Source organism: Typopeltis vanoorti, chromosome 13 (genome assembly GCF_054136105.1).
Source record: "Typopeltis vanoorti isolate ZY-2024b chromosome 13, IOZ_Tvanoo_1.0, whole genome shotgun sequence".
Lineage (NCBI taxonomy): Eukaryota > Metazoa > Arthropoda > Arachnida > Uropygi > Thelyphonidae > Typopeltis > Typopeltis vanoorti.
This window is the reverse complement of record NC_143561.1, coordinates 74,964,147-74,984,733: the sequence shown is the minus strand read 5'-3', so window position 1 is coordinate 74,984,733 and position 20,587 is coordinate 74,964,147. Positions and strand designations below refer to the sequence as shown.

The 20,587-nt window shown below is 37.6% G+C and overlaps 1 protein-coding gene across 2 annotated transcripts in view; it reads right to left on the bottom strand.

Moving 5' to 3' along the window:
* Positions 1-20,587, bottom strand: part of LOC150100288 (zinc finger matrin-type protein 2) — a 177,688-nt gene that overhangs the window by 21,910 nt on the left and 135,191 nt on the right. The window contains exon 7 of one of the 2 annotated variants that reach the window (XR_016549220.1): positions 10,654-10,730. The gene's annotated coding sequence lies outside the window, so the exon portion shown is untranslated. Of the gene's footprint in view, positions 1-8,212; positions 10,731-20,587 lie in introns of those variants that run through there. The other variant, XM_090402313.1, reaches the window with a different exon arrangement.

The window sequence follows — 20,587 nt, the reverse complement described above, 5'->3', positions numbered from 1 at the left end:
CTCTATCATATCTCCCCTCTTCCTTCTCTCCACTAGTCTCTGCAAATTACATCTTTTCAATCTTTCCTCATACTCGACATTCCAGAGGTCAGAAACTACCTTAGTCAGTCGCCTTTGGACCCTTTCCAACATCTCTTCATCCTTCTGAAAACCAGGTGACCAAATCTGGGCACAATAGTCCATGTGTGGCCTAATCAAAGCCTTATACAATGGAACAAGAATCTCCCTACTTCTACATGTCAGTGTCCTCCTCATCATTCCCAGAAGTCTTTGTGTTGTCTTCACAATTTTGGCGATGTGACCCCTAAATTTTAGATCCTTATCCACTATCACTCCCAGATCTCTTATTTCCTCTACTTCCAACAATATATTTTCACCAAGCATAAATTCTGCATCCCATCTTTGTTTTCCAAATTTTAAAACCTTACATTTTGCAACATTGAACTCACATCCCCATTTGCTTGCCCAATCACTCAATTTATTCAAGTCTTCTTGCAAGGCCACAACATCTTCACTACTCTTTATGGTTCGTCCCAACTTTGCATCATCTGCAAACAACTGAATATCTCCATCCAAATCTTCGCCAATATCATTAATATACAAGTTAAATAGTAATGGCCCTAAAACAGATCCCTGAGGCACTCCACTAGTGACTTTCCTTTTCCTGGATATTGCACCCCCATACACAACTTGTTGATACCTATCAGATAGCCAGTCTCCAATCCAATGCACTAATCTAATATCCAACCCCATCTGCTCTAGTTTGACTGTCAACTTATCATGAGGCACTCTATCAAAAGCTTTTGCGAAATCCAAGTATATTATTGTGTATCCTTCTCCTCTGTCCAAGGAAGCAGTCACTTTATTGTAATAAGTAAGTAGATTACTAAAACACGACCTCCCTTTAGCAAATCCATGCTGTCCATCAAAGATTATACCATTGTTGTCAACCCAACTCTGGATCCTAGTTCTCACAAGCTTCTCCAACAACTTAACCACAACACCTGACACACAGATAGGCCTATAGTTTGATGCTTGAGTTCGATCACCTCCTTTATGAAGTGGCACAATCTTGCCCTCCTTCCACTCTTTAGGGACTTGACCAAGTGCAAGACTCGTATTAAAAAAATATGTCAAGGCAGGTGTCAACTCTCTGGCACATTCCTTCAGAATACGCGGTGATATATTATCAAGTCCCACAGCCTTATTTACATCTAGTTTACTCAACTCCCCAAACACCTCTTGCTCACTTACAGTCAGTCTCTCCTCCCCATCATCAACTGCTCTTAATCTCTCCATGAAGTCACATTCACAAGATTGAAAGATCTTTATGAACTGCTCATTAAGTATCTCCACCACACATTCTGCAACAGCTGTCTTTATACCATTTCCTCCAATCAATGTCATCCTTCCATAATCATTCTTTCTTTTGCTGGCTACATATCGAAAGAACTCCCTAGGATTCTTTTTAGCTTCATTAGCTAACTGCTGTTCATACCTCTCTTTAGCTACTCTCACCAACCAAGTCACTCTCCTTGCCTGGTCTTTGTAGAACTCATGAAATTGGTTACTTCCACTTCTCTTATGCTGCCTCCACAATGCCCTTTTTCTCGTTGAATAAAGTTGAATAAAGGTGTGATCAGTAGGGGAGTGAGGACTAGATTTTTTGCTTGGAGAGTGGTGAATGAGTTGAATAGGTTGCCAGAGTCAGTTGTGAGTGCTTTTTCTGTTAATGGGTTCAAGGAGAGGTATGAGAAAGATTGTGTGGTAGATTGGGTCTCCCCATGATGAGTTCTGACTCCGTGGAGGTGCACGCCTAATAATAATAATAATAATAGTAAGATAATTCCATTACATAAAGATGGCTCCAAGACAGGAGTAGTAAATTATAGAACAATTGGTATTTCTGGAGTGGCAGTTAAAGTATTTAATAATAAAACACGTAAAAACCACAGTAATAACTTATAATTAAAATAAAGGTACAAATATTTCATACTGAAATTAACAGTACATCTTTAGTGTCATAGAAACAGTTAAAAGAATGGAATACAAAGTAAAGAACAGTCGGTGGATCACCAATTAACATGGTTGCTGCCTGCTAGGAGATTAATTACTAAATATTATTAATCCTTTAAAGATAATTAATTTTTATTGATGGTTGCATAAAATAAAAGTCTCCCAGATTTTTGAGAGAGTGAGACAGTCATTTCAAATTTAGATTCAGCCGATGTAAAATAGCTTCACAACTTTCTTTAAAAAGGCGTTCATATTTCAACCTGCATCTATGGAGGAGAAGAGCTTTATCCCACTGGATATTATGAGTAGTGTCAATGCTGTATTGTGCTAAACCAGACTTATGAGGTTTCATGTATTCAATATAATATTGATGTTCCTTAATTCTTTTTTCCACAGAACAGCCTGTTTGTCCAAAATAAGATACATTGTATTCACATGGTATTTGGTAAACACCTGCCAAAGACAGAGGTGACAGTTTATCTTTTGTAGAAGGCAACAAATAAGAAATTTGGTTGATAGGAATCAGATGATACTTCTTCAAAATTCTGCCTATCAGTTCTGAGATGCCTGGAATGTAAGGGATTGGAACTCTGTGGGCTGTTGAAGAAACCTAAGGTACTGGATCATAGGACTCAATTATCTGCTGGATTTGATTGGGGTTGTAACCATTTGATTCTATTAGCTTTTTTATAGTGGAAAGTTCTTGTTGTAAGATTAATGGAGAGGAGCACACTTTATGTGCTCTATTAATTAGGGATTTGATAATGCCAACTTTTTGAGATGTATGATGAGCAGACTTTTGATGAATGTATCTGCCAGTGAATGTAGGTTTGCGATAGACACTTGTAGACAAAGTACCAGAAGATGTACATGTAAGGAGGATATCCAAGAATGGTAAACTACCAGAATTATTTTTTTTCCCCATAGTGAATTGAATACGTGGCTGAAGGCTATTTATCTTTTGTAGAAATGTGGAGAGTTTTACTTCAGCATGTGGCCAAATAGCAAAAACATCATCGACATAACGAAACCAAAGAGAGGGTTGAAGATGAATGGATGAAAACATATTGTCTTCGAAATGTTTCAAAAAATAGTTTGCCAAAGGGGGAGACAAAGGGCATAGCAGTACCCTCAACTTGTTTGTAGATCTTGTTTTTCCAAATGAAATAACCTGAGTGGATAACGAATTCAAAAATCTTTGCAATATCTGGAATCCTCATATTGTAATTTGACAGTGTCCGCTAGTGGGATATTGGTAAAAAGAGAAACAATATCAAAACTGACTAATAACTCAGACTGTTTGATTTGAATATCCTTGATTTTTTCAAGAAAATGTGACGAATTTTTTATGTACGATCTGGAGTGTCCAGTAAGAGCAGTTATGGAACGTGACAAGACTTTTGCAATAGGATAAGTAGGAGAATCAATACAATTCACGATAGGTCTTACTGGATAGCCTTCTTTATGTGTTTTTGGGAGGCCATATAAGCGAGGAGTTCTTCCAAAATAAGTACGTAGTTTATCCACGTAATTTGGATCCCAACTGATAACTTCATCAAGCAACTTATTTAATTGTTTAATTTGTGAATTTGTAGGATTATGAGTGATTTTTTGGTAAGTGGAGGAATCTTCTAAGACAGTGCTTCCCAAACTTTTGGATGTCAGGACCCCCTTTGGAAAAATTTAAATATTTCACGGCCCGCCTCGAAAACAAAATCGTAATACAGACATATATTATTATAATATATATTGTATTTATATTCAATACAAAACATACACAACGAATACTGCAAAAATCAAATGCAAATATTACATTTTTAGCATCTTGCATGCACATTTGACATGGCACATTATCTCATATTTTTATATAGATATATATATTGTTATTGCACATTTGCAGTACAAGCACATGAAACATAAACGATTAGTAATAAAGAAAGAATTAAAAGCATAAAAGAAGCTTAATAACAATTTATTGTATTTCAATACTGCTACACCAATATCAGGTGAAATATTTGAAACAATTCTTAGATTTCTGCTTTGAAATGAAACTTATACGAATAAGCATATATTTACTAATATTCATTAAGCGCCGAAATACGCAGGAAGCAAAATTTGTGAACCCGCATCAATGTGTGATTTTTTTCCATTAAAATATAAAAAAATAACAAAAACGAAATAATAAAAATTAAATACGTTTCTTTTAAGATAAAAAAAATCTACTTCGTCTTAAAAGATTTTAAATTTGTTTTCATTATTTCACGCTCCCACCCCGCTCAGCAAAACCTACGGCCCCCAAGAGGGCCGCAGCCCACAGTTTGGGAAGAGCTGTTCTAAGAGGCTGGTTACTTTTTTCTCATAGTCAGTCTTATCCATGATCACAACAGCTTTTCCCTTATCTGCTTTTGAAATAGATAAATCTTTATTTTTTTCTTAAAGAAGTTAGCCCATTAATTTCAGCATTAGATAAGTTACATGGGGGCAATTTGCTTTTAAGCAGAGAAGTTGCAACTTCAAATCGTAGTTTGTTAGCATCTTCGCTAGAAAGTCCTGACAGATTACGTTCTATATTATGCAAAAAATCAAGATACAGAATGCATTTAGGTATAACTGCAAGATGCTAACAAACTACGATTTGAAGTTGCAACTTCTCTGTTTAAAAGCAAATTACCCCCATGTAACTTATCTAATGCTGAAATCAATGGGCTAACTTCTTTAAGAAAAAATAAAGATTTATCTATTTCAAAAGCAGATAAGGGAAAAGCTGTTGTGATCATGGATAAGACTGACCATGAGGAAAAAAGTAACCAGCCTTTTAGAAGATACCTCCACTTACCAAGAAATCACTCATAATCCTACAAATTCACAAATTAAACAATTAAATAAGTTGCTTGATGAAGTTATCAGTTGGGATCCAAATTACGTGGATAAACTATGTACTTATTTTGGAAGAACTCCTCGCTTATATGGCCTCCCAAAAACACATAAAGAAGGCTATCCAGTAAGACCTATCGTGAATTGTATTGATTCTCCTACTTATCCTATTGCAAAAGTCTTGTCACATTCCATAACTGCTCTTACTGGACACTCCAGATCGTACATAAAAAATTCGTCACATTTTCTTGAAAAAATCAAGGATATTCAAATCAAATAGTCTGAGTTATTAGTCAGTTTTGATATTATTTCTCTTTTTACCAATATCCCACTAGCGGACACTGTCAAATTACAATATGAGGATTCCAGATATTGCAAAGATTTTTGAATTCGTTATCCACTCAGGTTATTTCATTTGGAAAAACAAGATCTACAAACAAGTTGAGGGTACTGCTATGCCCTTTGTCTCCCCCTTTGGCAAACTATTTTTTGAAACATTTTGAAGACAATATGTTTTCATCCATTCATCTTCAACCCTCTCTTTGGTTTCGTTATGTCGATGATGTTTTTGCTATTTGGCCACATGCTGAAGTAAAACTCTCCACATTTCTACAAAAGATAAATAGCCTTCAGCCACGTATTCAATTCACCATGGAAAAAAAAAATTCTGGTAGTTTACCATTCTTGGATATCCTCCTTACACGTACATCTTCTGGCACTTTGTCTACAAGTGTCTATCGAAAACTTACATTCACTGGCAGATACATTCATCAAAAGTCTGCTCATCATACATCTCAAAAAGTTGGGATTATCAAATCCCTAATTAATAAAGCACATAAAGTGTGCTCCTCTCCAGTAATCTTACAACAAGAACTTTTCCACTATAAAAAAACCAATAGAATCAAATGGTCACAACCCCAATCAAATTCAGCAGATTAGGACTCATTTATCTGCTGGATTATCAACAGATAATTGAGTCCTATGATCCAATACCTCAGGTTTCTTCAATAGCCCGCAGAGTTCCAATCCCTTACATTCCAGGCATCTCAGAACCAATAGGTAGAATTCTGAAGAAGTATCATCTGATTTCCACGTATATTCCTATCAACAAAATTGCTTATTTATTGCCTTATACAAAAGATAAACTGTCACCTCTATCTTTGATGAGTGTTTACGAAATACCATGTGACTGCAATGTATCTTATTTTGGACAAACAGGCCGTTCTGTGGAAAAAAGAATTAAGGAACATCAATATTTCTAAATAACTTAGGGAATTGAAACAACGTAGATCCGAATATAAATTAAATTATATTTTAATAGATATTTCCGATATTTCGGCAATGTCACATTGCCATTTTCTAAAGGAACTTACAAAAAGGCAGGTGCACACAAGGCAATAACAATACAGTAACTGAGAATGAAGATTTGAAGCTATCGTTCTCCTAGAAGTCCTGATGGTGCCCTCTGGAGGGCTAAGTAGGCGTTCTTGGCCATTGGGCTGAAGGTCTGCTGATGTATGCCTCCCAAATTTGGGGCAGTCGCATACAACCAAATTTGTTGAGGTTTGGAGAGTTTCTTAGGGAATTATTTATGGAATCAGCCCCTGCCCTAAGAAACTCTCCAAACCTCAACAAATTTGGTTGTATGCGACTGCCCCAAATCTGGGAGGCATACATCAGCAGACCTTCAGCACAACGGCCAAGAACGCCTACTTAGCCCTCCAGAGGGCACCATCAGGACTTCTAGGAGAACGATAGCTTCAAATCTTCATTCTCAGTTACTGTATTGTTATTGCCTTGTGTGCACCTGCCTTTTTGTAAGTTCCTTTAGAAAATGGCAATGTGACATTGCCGAAATATCGGAAATATCTATTAAAATATAATTTAATTTATATTCGGATCTACATTGTTTCAATTCCCTAAGTTATTTAGAAATGCATAACCAACGTATAAGCCTGTCTACGAGAATCAACGAACATCAATATTATATTGAATACATGAAACCTCATAAGTCTGGTATAGCACAACACAGCATTGACACTACTCATAATATCCAGTGGGATAAAGCTCTTCTCCTCCATAGATGCAGGTTCAAATATGAATGCCTTTTTAAAGAAAGTTGTGAAGCTATTTTACATTGGCCGAATCTAAATCGAAATGACTCTCTCACTCTCTCAAAAATCTGGGAGACTTTTATTTTATGCAACCATCAATAAAAATTAATTATCTTTAAAGAATTAATAATATTTAGCAATTAATCTCCTAGCATGTGGCAACTATGTTAATTGGTGATCCACTGACTGTTCTTTACTTTGTATTCCATTATTTTAACTGTCTGTATGACACTGAAGATGTACTGTTAATTTCAGTATGAAATATTTGTACCTTTATTAATTAAAAATTATTACTGTGGTTTTTATGTGTTTTATTATTAAATATACTATGCCACAGGTACCTTTAAAGATTAGTTAAAGTATTGAAAAAGTTGGTTAAAAAAGTAAAATTCAGGAAAGCATATAGCAGGATTCTCAACCTATGGTGCGCATACCACTGGTGGTACGTGAGCCACTGCCTTACTGGTACATCTAATATAGTAAATTAAATATAGTAGTACGCCACTGGAAAAGGTTGAGAACCCCTGCTCTATAGGGTACAACATGGCTTTGTAAAAGGAATGTTCTGCCTCAGTAATTTATTCATATTTCATAATAAGGTGACAGCAGAACTGAAGAAAGGAAATGGCTATACCTTGATATTGCTGGATTTTAAAGGCATTGGACAGAATACTGCATGAACAACACATTACATGAGAAAAAATTAGAATATCACATAGAAAACTATTACATAAGTTGAAGCAAATGGGAATGGATATGAGGCTGGTGGCATGGATAGTGTTGGATCCTAGTTCTTCTTAATCTATACCTTGGATCCGACATGATTACTATTACGATGTTCTTAACTAATTGATAAGTTGTGAGTTGATTTCTAATTCAAATATAAAGAAAATTTATATTTAAAGACTGCGCCACTTTATATCTGAATTAGTTCAAGAATTGAAGATAAACCAGCTCTCAACTACCCTTCCTCTATATGTTGTTATTATATATACTGGCCGAGTATATTTAACTTACTTAATTCACCTGCTTTGGTTTGAATATTTTATGAATGGTGCAGTAAAAGAGATTCAGGCAAAATACAACTTTAGATAAACAAAAACAAACATTTAATTTTAAAATCACAAATTTTACACTTAAGATCAAACACTAAATAAGTTATTATAAACACTTCAGCCTTTCTGATAATACTGTCATACAAACTCAGACAATGGTAAATCTGTTATCTCTAATACAGTCTTCTCACAGTTCCTTAAGTTTCAAATACAATAAAATTTGCACTAACACCTCTTCACAAACAAAACTTTTAATTTTACACTTCAGCTAATTCTCCGCAATAGTTACTGTTAGTATAAGGAAATTCTAGGATGAAACTCACACACTTCTCTGTATAGGAATATTAATGGTTGGAATAATCTTACCGACAATCCTCTTTCTTCATCAACTTATACGCAAACACTTTTTATAACTGTAAACACCTTAAACATTAAACGGCACTCATTAAAATAATTCTTCTAAGCAATAACTGAATTAATCATCGGTCACAATACACATAAACAAACGTTGTTGCATAAAGTACTACTGACCACTCATGAAATAAGGCACACAATAATTCCTTAACTTGAGATTTCATATGCACAGTTGTTTATTCTTCCGGCATTCAATTAATTCTTTAGACACTATAATTCTAAACACAGCTATCGGTAAACTTCAACTTTACAGCCTCTACTATTCTCTCGTTACTCCGTGCCATGCTTAAAAATTCCGTGTGTCCTTGAAAGGTCAGCCCTGAAATTAAATCTCAACTCTAGTATCACTATTTTCATTCAGTAGACACTCAGCTGTCTTCTGTAGCTATAATTGTTATTCTACAACTTATTAGCTAACTGCTTCTCGACTAGTAGACTTTATTTAGCTGCTTGAGTGACTTGCCGACTCTCTATTATTGCACTCTGATTCCCGAATGCTCCGATTCCAACCTAGTGCCAATCCTCTCTGTCTCTGTTTCCTTTCCTCTCTTTATTTTCAGCGTTCCTCTTTTATATATCCATTCTTCCCACCTAAATTGTTCTCGTGATTTCTTTAACTAAAACTCTTTTCAACAAGCTTTCTCCCCACGTGGTGTTCCAAAAACGTGCTCGCTTACTTACATGTGTCTCCATGACAACAAAACAAAACATAATAAAATTGAGCTATTACATAACGTTAAATTTCTACAAATAGGAATAAATAGAGAATATTTACATTTCAATTAATGTGCAGTTAAATTATCAAATACAAATTCTTATAATATTAACATAGTAATAAATAAAATAGCTTAATAATATTTAATACAGTCTTTTCATTATTAATACATATATCCTCGATTAAATAATTAAATATTAAATAAGGTTAAAGGTAGTTATATGAATATTAAATTATAAACAAGTGAATTACATTAAATAATATTTACAAGTCTAGCCTATGTGATGGAAGATCATGTTGGATTCTGAACCAAATAATAATTACTCTAATCTCTATATATTCAGAATCCAACAGATAGGGAGGTGGCTGAGAGACAGACATCAGAGCGTGATGTAGGTGAAGTGGAATCAAGGAAAATGAGGGTGTCTAGTGGAGTGCCCAGAGCTCTGCACTAGGACCGCTGCTCTTTAATTTGTACATTAATGATATAGTGGAAGATTTGAAGGGGGATATTCAGTCGTTTGCCAATGATGCCACACTAGGTAGGGCAATAGTTGATAAAGATGATGTAGATATCTTACAGGATGATTTAAATAAACTGGCAGTGTGGGAAAAGAGCAATAGTTGTCAATTGATGATGGTTCTAGTTTACAGAAAATTGATGAGGCTAGGGATCTGATGATGATGGTGGAGAGAGATTTGAAATTCAGAGGACATATTGCAAGATTGCAAGAGTTGGCAAAATAGCTCAGAGGATTACTTGGATGTCAAAAACACACTGACAAGTAAAGATAGGGAGGTTATTATCCCTCTTTATAGGGCTATGATTTGGCCACGTGTCAACTACTGTCCACGGATTAGGTCACCTGCATTTCTGGTAATCAGGAAGTGGTGGAGAGGATTCAGAGATGAGTGATCAAGCTGGTGAGAGATCTGTGGAATGTTCACTATTGAGGATAGACTGAGGATGTGTGGGTTACAGAGTTTAGCTGACAGGTGGAGGAGAGGGGGATATGATAGAAATTTATAAGTTACTAAAGGAATTCTATAAGATTGACACAGAAGAAATTTTTCAATACAAGAGGAGTAGGGAGAAAACAAGGTGGTGTCACATTTGGAAGTTGTCTAAGAGTGTGGTTGGTAAGGGTATGTGGACTAGATTCTTTACTTGGAGAATAGTAAATGAGTGGAATGGATTGCCAGAGGTGGTCGTGAGCACCCAAACAGTGAATAGGTTTAAGATGTATGATAGGTATTGTGTTAATGGATAGAGTGGGTCTCCCACAATGAGTCTTTTGACTCCAAGCAGATTTTGACTTTGATCATGAATTACTAGCTGCAAAAATTAAGTTGAAATTTAAAAATAGCAAATCTAAGACCCTAAGCAACACCATTAACATAGCAGGCATTAACATAAGCAACATCATTAATATTAATATCATTAACAGTAACATAACTTGCTAACCTCTTACTCAATTTCTAAGGATGACCTCTTGTTCTGTCTCTTCTAGCCAAGTGCTGAAATATTTCCTCAGCACAATCCTATAAAAAATTATAATAGAGTGATAAATGCACTGGACAGAGGAGAAGATGCATATATATAGCAATTTTTTAAAGATATAACTATAATTGAAAGATAACTATACAAAACAAGTACAGAAACATAATAGAAATAGAGTTAAAGAAAATAACCTTTGACAATGTAGAAAACACATGGAAAATGGACAGAGCAGTTATGGTAAATGCTGCAAGAAAAACACTTTGTACAACAATTTGAGTAAATAACCAGTGGATAACCACAGAAATTTTGGAAACTTTAGAAGAAAAAAGAGCTGCAAAAAAATACTCTGAACAGAGAAAATACAGGAGAAAATAAACAAAAGAAACATTATCAAAGAGTGAAAAACAAAATAGATAGAACGTACAGATCTGCTAAAAAGACATATGAAGAAAAATCAAAAATGTGTGAAGAAGCCAATAAAAAGAATGATAGCAAGACTATATATAAAATTATTATTCGTGACACCTCCAAGGAGTCCGAAGACTCATCGCGGGAGGACACCCACTGTACAACTCTCCCTCTCCACTACAACACAGAACCTCTACTACCAATCACCGCCATCTACTGCCCACAGCCACCACCATTACAGCTAGTATTCTTTTTTGTCTGTATTCTGAAGGGCCGATTTGTTTGAAAACCCTGAGTTTCCGGGAGAAAAACCCTGCTACCTGCTACTTCTGTATGAGATCGACTAACTCACCTTCAATTGAAAAAGTCCATATGAAGATTCCTCCTGTCATGACGAGAATCGAACTTAGGTCTTTTCTAATTGAAGGGTGCAACATACCGTCGTTCTTCCAATTGCGCTACGGAGGCGCAATTATAAAAGAATTAACAAAAACACCCCAAAACAGACAGATAAAAATAATATTGAAACTGGAACAATTCAAGAGATTAAAAAATTTAGAAAGAATATTACCAGAAACTTTTCCAGAGGGAACTAGACAAACACAAACGAAGAGAGAGAAAGAGAAAAAGCACCATTCATAAAAGAAGAAATTTTAAATGCAATAAACCAAATGAACTTATCTAAATCACCAGGTTATAATGAACGTTCCACTGAACTGTGGCATAGCAGCCATCAGTTTCCTGCTCGAACTTTTTTAACCAAATGCAAAACCAACCTTTTTAACCAAACAAATATACGGGAGATGAAATGGTTTCCGTGATTGAGTTTATTCACCCCAAAATCATTGGAATAAGTGAAACATGCTTGAATGAATCTGTTAGATTGAATGAAGATGATATCATAACGGGAATAGAAATGGAAGGGTACACTCTTTTTCACGAGGATAGAAAGGGCATGAAGGGAGGGGGGAGTGCTGCTGATGATAGTAGGAGAATTAAGTCCACATAAGGTAGACATGAAAGGGTGGAAATAGTGGCAATAATTATGAGGCAGTGTGATGTGACGTGAAGGTTGAGAGGAAGACATCCTGGGAATGTGGAGGGTGGTGATGAAGAAATGTATAAACAACTTGGATTAGTAAACAAAGGAAAGGTAATTATTATGGGTTATTTTAATTATGGTAGTATAGATTGGAATGAAGAGGTAGCATTTGGGAATAAGGAAAATGAATTTCTCGAGTTCTTGACAGATAACTATTTCAGGCAGCAAGTAAAGGAGGGCACACGAGGATCGAGAGTTCTAGATCTGATCTTTTCATCAGAGGATGTAATTGTGAGGTCACTTTCTTCCAGTTGGTGAAAATGATCATGAAGTAATCACCTGTGTTGTGGCTAGTCATATGCAGGCTCTTGTGAAGAAAGGATATATATGGAATTATAAGGCAGGTGATTATGACAAGCTTAGGAAACAGCTTGGAGCTATAACGTGGAATGAGGAGTTGAGTAGTATGGAAATAAATGCTGCATGGGAACTGACAAAGAAATACATAACAGCATCAATGTGTGAATGTATTCTAAAGGCCAAAAGGTAGAATAAGGTAGATGTAAAATGGATGAATGTGGTGCTTAAACATGAAATCTCGAAATAGAAAGTATTTTGGATGAAGTACAAGATGAATAATGGTAATAATCAGTTACATGAAGAGTATAAAGAACAAGCCAGGTTAGTGAGGAAAACAAAAGTGGAGTATGAGCATAAATTGGCAAATCAGGTAAAGAAAAACCCTAGAGTTTTTTTAGATATATCACAAGTAGAAGGAAGAATAATCATGGTAAGATGAAGTTAATGGATGAAAGTGGTAGAATGGTAACTGCTGCAAAAGAAATAGTTCAGGTATTCAGTGATCAATCTATAAGGGTGTTTCATCTTGGTCGGAGTGGAATCACGAGGAAATTAAGTGTAGAGGACATAGGAGGGGGAGGGGATGGCTTAATTGTGAGTGAGCAAGAAGTATTTGAGGAAAAAAATAATCTTGTAAGGTTTGACGACATGTCACCATGTATCTTAAGGGAATGTTCCAGGGAAATAGTAGTAGCACTGGCATGCCTGTTTAATGAGTCTCACAACAGCACAGGTTCCAAGGGAGTGGAAGGAGGGTAAAACTGTTATTATTATTATTATTATTAAACAAGACCTCATGGAGTCAAAGACTCATCTAGGAGGTCCTTTTATCTCACACACATCTCATCATACCATGTCTTAAACACATTCAAACTCCTTGCAGACACCACACTCTCAGGTAAGGCATTCCAATCACTCACAACTCTGCATGAGAAAAACCTGCCTCTCACTCCCCTACTCACACACTCTTTATACAGTTTCCAGGGATGACCTTTGGTTCTCCCCTGATCTCTCACTATTCTCTGTAGAACTTCTCCACCATTGATCCTATAACAACCCCTTACCAACTTGTACGTCTCTATCATATCTCCCCTCTTCCTTCTCTCCACTAGACTCTGCAAATTACATCTTTTCAATCTTTCCTCATACTCGACATTCCAGAGGTCAGAAACTACCTTAGTCAGTCGCCTTTGAACCCCTTCCAACATCTCTTCATCCTTCTGAAAACCAGGTGACCAAATCTGGGCACAATAGTCCATGTGTTGCCTAATCAAAGCCTTATACAATGGAACAAGAATCTCCCTACTTCTACACGTCAGTGTCCTCCGCATCATTCCCAGAAGTGTTTGTGTTGTCTTCACAATTTTGGCGATGTGCCCACTAAATTTTAGATCCTTATCCACTATCACCCCCAGATCTCTTATTTCCTCTACTTCCAACAACATATTCTCACCAAGCATAAATTCTGCATCCCATCTTTGTTTTCCAAATTTTAAAACCTTACATTTTGCAACACTGAACTCAGATCCTCATTTGCTTGCCCAATCACTCAATTTATTCAAGTCTACTTGCAAGGCCACAACATCTTCACTACGCTTTATGGTTCGTCCCAACTTTGCATCATCTGCAAACAACTGAATATCTTCATCCAAATCTTCATCTATAACATTAATATACAAGTTAAACAGTATATTAATGTTATATACTGTTTAACTTATATATTTAACTTGTAACACCCCAAAACAGACCCCTGAGGCGCTCCACTAGTGACTTTCCTTTTCCTGGATATTGCACCCCCATACACAACTTGTTGATACCTATCAGATAGCCAGCCTCCAATCCAATGCACTAATCTCATATCCAACCCCATCTGCTCTAGTTTGACTGTCAACTTATCATGAGGTACTCTATCAAAAGCTTTTGCGAAATCCAAGTATATTATTGTGTATCCTTCTCCTCTGTCCAAGGAAGTAGTCACTTTATTGTAATAAGTAAGTAGATTACTAAAACATGACCTCCCTTTAGCAAATCCATGCTGTCCATCAAAGATTATACCATTGTTGTCAACCCAACTCTGGATCCTAGTTCTCACAAGCTTCTCCAACAACTTAACCACAACACCTGACACACAGATATTCCTATAGTTTGATGCTTGAGTTCGATCACCTCCTTTATGACGTGGCACAATCTTGCCCTCCTTCCACTCTTTAGGAACTTGACCAAGTGCAAGACTCGTATTAAAAAAATATGTCAAGGCAGGTGTCAACTCTCTGGCACATTCCTTCAGAATATGCGGTGATATATTATCAAGTCCCACAGCCTTATTTACATCTAGTTTACTCAACTCCCCAAACGCCTCTTGCTCACTTACAGTCAGTCTCTCCTCCCATCATCAACTGCTCTTAATCTCTCCATGAAGTCACATTCACAAGATTGAAAGATCTTTATGAACTGCTCATTAAGTATCTCCACCACACATTCTGCAACAGCTGTCTTTATACCATTTCCTCCAATCAATGTCATCCTTTCATAATCATTCTTTCTTTTGCTGGCTACATATCGAAAGAACTCCCTAGGATTCTTTTTGGCTTCATTAGCTAACTGCTGTTCATACCTCTCTTTAGCTACTCTCACCAACCAAGTCACCCTCTTTGCCTGGTCTTTGTAGACCTCATGAAATTATTTACATCCACTTCTCTTATGCTGCCTCCACAATGCCCTTTTTCTCTGTATTGCATGCTTAATCTCTTTATTCATCCATCTCACACCTACCTTATTTAACCTTCTCACCCATGGTATACATTTAGACATTGCATCTACTAAATAGTTTTTGAAAATCCCCCAAACTGCATTGATCTCTTTTCCAGCTAACTCCTCATTCCATGCTACACCTGCAAGCTGTCTCCTGAGCTCTTCATAATCACCCTCTTGTAGTTCCACATATACCCTTTTTTCACAGGGATCCTTGCACTGCTGGCAACTACCCAGGTAATCACCTCGTGGTCACTTTCACCAATTGGTGGATGATTTGAAACCTCATTGATAATTACATCCTCCGATGAGATGACAAAATCCAAGACCCTTGATCCTCGTGTGCCCTCTGTTACATACTGTCTGAGGTAGTTATCCCTCAAAAACTCAAGAAACTCATTTTCTTTACTTCCAGTTGCTATCTCATCATTCCAGTCTATATTGCCATAATTAAAATCACCCATAACGATCACCCTTTTCTTATTTGCTTGGCTTATTTAACTATACATTTCACTATCACCACCATCCACATTACCAGGTCTATAACAACATCCCACCAAGTATTTGATTCTATTCACCTCTATCTCACACCATACTGCCTCGAACCACTGGCCCTATTTCCCTCTTGCATCTCTACCTTGTATGGACATAACTCTTTCTCTATCATCAATAGCACTCCCCTTCCCTTTTTACTCCTTCTATCCTCACGAAACACATCATACCTTTCCATCTCTATTCCTGTCAGGATGTCGTCCTCATCTAACCATGTCTCACTTATTCCGACAATCTCTGGGTGCACAGACGCAATTAGTGCACCCATTTCATCCACCATGTTTCTTATACTTCTAGCATTGGTATACAAACACAACAACTCATTTCTGGATCTACAGCTAGTTCCACTGATACCACTCACTCGATGTGATCTCTCCATGCTGGACTGGGGCCATTTCCCTTTCTGCGTCTTCATTTTAGAACCCTTTGCAATTTCATCTGTTTCCTCTTGATCCCTGGTCATCCCATTACTTTCCTGCCTACACATGCTCTCACCTCCTCTTGGAGCATCCACCTTTCTCACACTGTGTACCCCTGTCCACCCTGAGCCTCCCCGTTTCCCTGCTCCTCTTGCACACCCATTCTCTCATTTTCTATACTCATACCACTCACTTCCCCATTCATTTCCACTTCTTCAATCTCTCCTGTCTTACTCTCCTGCTCTTCCACATCACTCTCCTCTCGATCTGATTCATTCTCTCTATTCACTTCTCTACCTTCCAGCAGCAGTCTCTCCAAGCGACTCACTCCATAACCACTCAAATGCAGTCCATCGCTCCCATACAGCTCACTTCGTCCCCCAAACTCATTCCACACATTAACAAACTGTACTCCCATCTCCTCACACATTTCAGCCAGAATATCATTCATAATCCTTGCTCTCTGCCTCATTTCACCACAATCATACCTAGGCAACACACTGACTACCCTTCCTGTCACACTATTCTCTTTAATCTTTCCAAGCAGTCTCTTGACATTCATTTTGACATGCTCTTTGTTCTCTCTCAAATCATTTGTACCAATTAATACAATTAACTCTTTTGCTCGCTCCTGCCTCATATTCAATGCCTCAATCACTCTACTCATTTTACCGCCTGGAAAACATACCTTGTGCATTTTATCCTCTAGCACACCTTTAACAATGGAGTCGCCATACAATGCCACTCGCTCATCTTTTGTTAACTCTTTCATGCCATCATGATTTATTTTAATAGTTTTGACCTGAATTCTCTTAATTTCATTCCGCATCCATTTCATTTCTTGCTTCATCCAATCCAATTCACCTTGAGAACCTCGCGACACATTCTCTCTATCATTAAATCTTTCTAACTCTCGACCCCATCTTTTCACTTTCCCTCTCATTCATCCTTCTTTGTTTCCGTACTTTCGGTCCAACATACATCCAACTTTCACTATCATTCTTCTCACTTTCAGTCTCATTTATCTTTCTTTGTTTCCGTACTTTCGGACTAACATGTGTCCAACTTTCGCCATCATTATTCTTTTTTCGCTATCATTTATTCTTTCGATTTTTTTTACTTGCGATTTCTGCATCACGCCATTTCTAATTTCATTCGTTCTCTCAATTTCGTTTCTTTCCGCCTCACTTTCGTCCCTTTTAACATCCGTTACGGTTGCCAAATCGTTTTTTTTTTTTTTTTCCCCTGATTTTTTAACATTTTTTCGACTCTCTTTCTCACCATCCTTCTCTTTCAAAAGTGCACTCGCGACACAATCGGTACTAGCACTTTCTGTCATCACTTTCATATTCGCATTCATCAGTTCCTCGTTCAGGTCACACTTCGCACACACCCTTCTTCCATCTGCACTAAACATCCACAAATCATTTATGTAATCGAAGAAGGAATACATATAACAGACTTCACACTTAACGAAACGACCGAAATCTAAATTAAAATCATGGAATGACAATGCCGCACCGATTTTTTTTTTTTTTTTTTCTCTGCAGGTTACTAGGTCTAATAATAACGATTTCATAATTTAGTTTAGGCAAGAAAAAACCCCACACTAATAATATTGGTGGTGTACAACGTTTACAGCCGCTCTTACTTAAATAATTACGCATATATACTTAATTATTCCTAGTAAAACTTATCTGAATTAGGAACTCTTCAAATCGCATCTGCAGCGCTTGGCCCACTAGCGCCCTCTGTTCCGCTGCATAAAGGTGATGATTAAGCTGTAGTTATAGTAGGATGCAGAAATGGGTTGATAACACCAGTATTCTCTGTGGTTATCAGCAAGGGTTTGTTAAGGGAGATCATGTTTCATGTTTGAAACATGAAACATGATTTCAAGGTGACAAATACCTTGGACAGGGAGATGCATATACAGTGGTGTACTTAGATTTTGCAAAGGCTTTTGACAGGCTGCCACGTGACAAGATCTTAATTATTTAATACTTCCTATAATTCGTCCTAGTCACTAGGACATCTACGGGGATTACAAAAACAATTAATGTAACATGCACACAAAAACTTACAATACTAAGCCCAACCACGTGGGTGACACTAAAGTCCTATCTAGGTGGAACCTCTGGTGATGAGTGTTTCCCAAATCTTCGGAAGCTTAATGCAACCGTATTTATTAAGATTTGGTTGGTTTCTGAGAGCTGCTGCTTCTAAGAAAAGTCTCTCTTTCTTGAATTTGCTGTGGTGGAGCATGGTGATTTTCTTCCATGATACTCTGTGGGTGGTGTCCAAAACATGGTCAGCCAAGCCTGAATGGCCATAGTTGTGTTTAACGATGTACGACTTGTGTTCCTCCAGGCAGATGGATGCTGATCTGCCTGTCTGTCCAAAGTACGCAAGCTTACAGGAACAGGGTACTTTGTAAACTCCAGGCAGAGAGAGAGAGAGAGAGAGAGAGAGGAGGGAGCTGATCTTTCGTAGAACAGATAAGGGTAGCAAGTTTGCGGTAGGGCTTATATGCTGTGTGTAGGTTATACTTTTTTAGTATCTTGGCTATTTTTTCCGAAGTGCCTCGGATGTAGGGTATGGTGATGGCATTTTTAAATTCTTGTTGACGAGAGGGACGGGGAATGGGGGAGGAATTGATTATTTTTTGATACTGTGTTCGCTGTAGCCATTGGAGAGGAAAGTTCTGTGTATGTGGTTAAGCTCAGTAGTGAGGGCGGTTCCACTGGAACAAAGATTGTGGGCTCTCTTGGTAAGAGTTTTAATGATGCCATATTGTTGCGAGGGGTGGTGGTGGGAGAGTTTGTGAATGTATCTGCCTGTGTGTGTGGGGTTTCTGTATACAGTGAAGGCAAGTGTATCGTTAGGCAGGCGTGTGACTAAGGTGTCTAGGAAGGGTAAACAATTGTTCTTTTCCTTTTCCATAGTAAACTGGATTCTTGGATGTAGTCTATTGAGATGACTGAGGAAGGAGTCTAACGTGTCTGGGCCATGAGGCCAAATAGAGAACACATCATCTGCATATCTTAGCCAGATAGAAGGTTTGAGTGGGGCTGAGTCTATGGCTCGTTTTTCGAAATCTTCCATATAGAAATTGGCAAGGGGGGTGAGAGGGGGAGGAACCCATGGCGGTTCCCTCTATCTGCTTGTAGATTTTGTTCTTCCAAGAGAAATACCCAGAGTTGATGGCAAAGGAAAAGAGATCTAAGATGTCAGAGGGAAAAACGTTTTCTAAGAGAGATAAAGTGTCAGTTAAGGGAATATTGGTAAACAAAGAGGAGATATCAAAGCTTACTAATATGTCTGTATTATTCAAGGTTAAATTTGCTGTGAGAGCATTAAAGTGGGTCGAGTTTTTTATATAGGAAGCGGAATTTCCGGTGAGGGGGGGACAGAGAGTTGGCCAACTGTTTAGACAGTCTGTAAACTTCGGAAAAAATAGCCAAGATACTAAAACAGTATAACCTACACACAGCATATAAGCCCTACCGCAAACTTGCTACCCTTATCCGTTCTACGAAAGATCAGCTCCCTCCTCTCTCTCTCTGCTTGGAGTTTACAAAGTACCCTGTTCCTGTAAGCTTGCGTACTTTGGACAGACAGGCAGATCAGCATCCATCCGCCTGGAGGAACACAAGTCGTACATCGTTAAACACAACTATGGCTATTCAGGCTTGGCTGACCATGTTTTGGACACCACCCACAGAGTATCATGGAAGAAAACCACCCTGCTCCACCACAGCAAATTCAAGAAAGAGAGACTTTTCTTAGAAGTAGCAGCAGGAGCAGCAGCTCTCAGAAACCAACCAAATCTTAATAAATACGGTTGCATTAAGCTTCCGAAGATTTGGGAAACACTCATCACCAGAGGTCCCACCTTACATTCCAGGCCACCTACTACCGCCCTCAGAGGGCGCTCCACCTAGATAGGACTCTAGTGTCACCCACGTGGTTGGGCTTAGTATTGTAAGTTTTTGTGTGCATGTTACATTAATTGTTTTTGTAATCCCCGTAGATGTCCTAGTGACTAGGACGAAATATAGGAAGTGTTAAATTCTATTTTAATTCTTTTTGAGTGTTGTAAAAAATCCATTAAACCTCCAACATAATGTTCTCATAGCACTTAAGCCTCTACACAAGGACAAGATCTTAAATAAATTGAAACAGATGGGATTGGATAACAGACTTCTGAGTTGGATCAGTGACTAGCATTTGGATAGGTATCAGAAAGTTGTATGTGGGATTTGGTATTCCAAAAGAGAAAGGTCACTAGTGGTGTGCCACAGGGGCCAGTTTTGGTGGCCATTGTTGTTCATTTTGTATGTTAATGATATTGGGATGGGTTCAA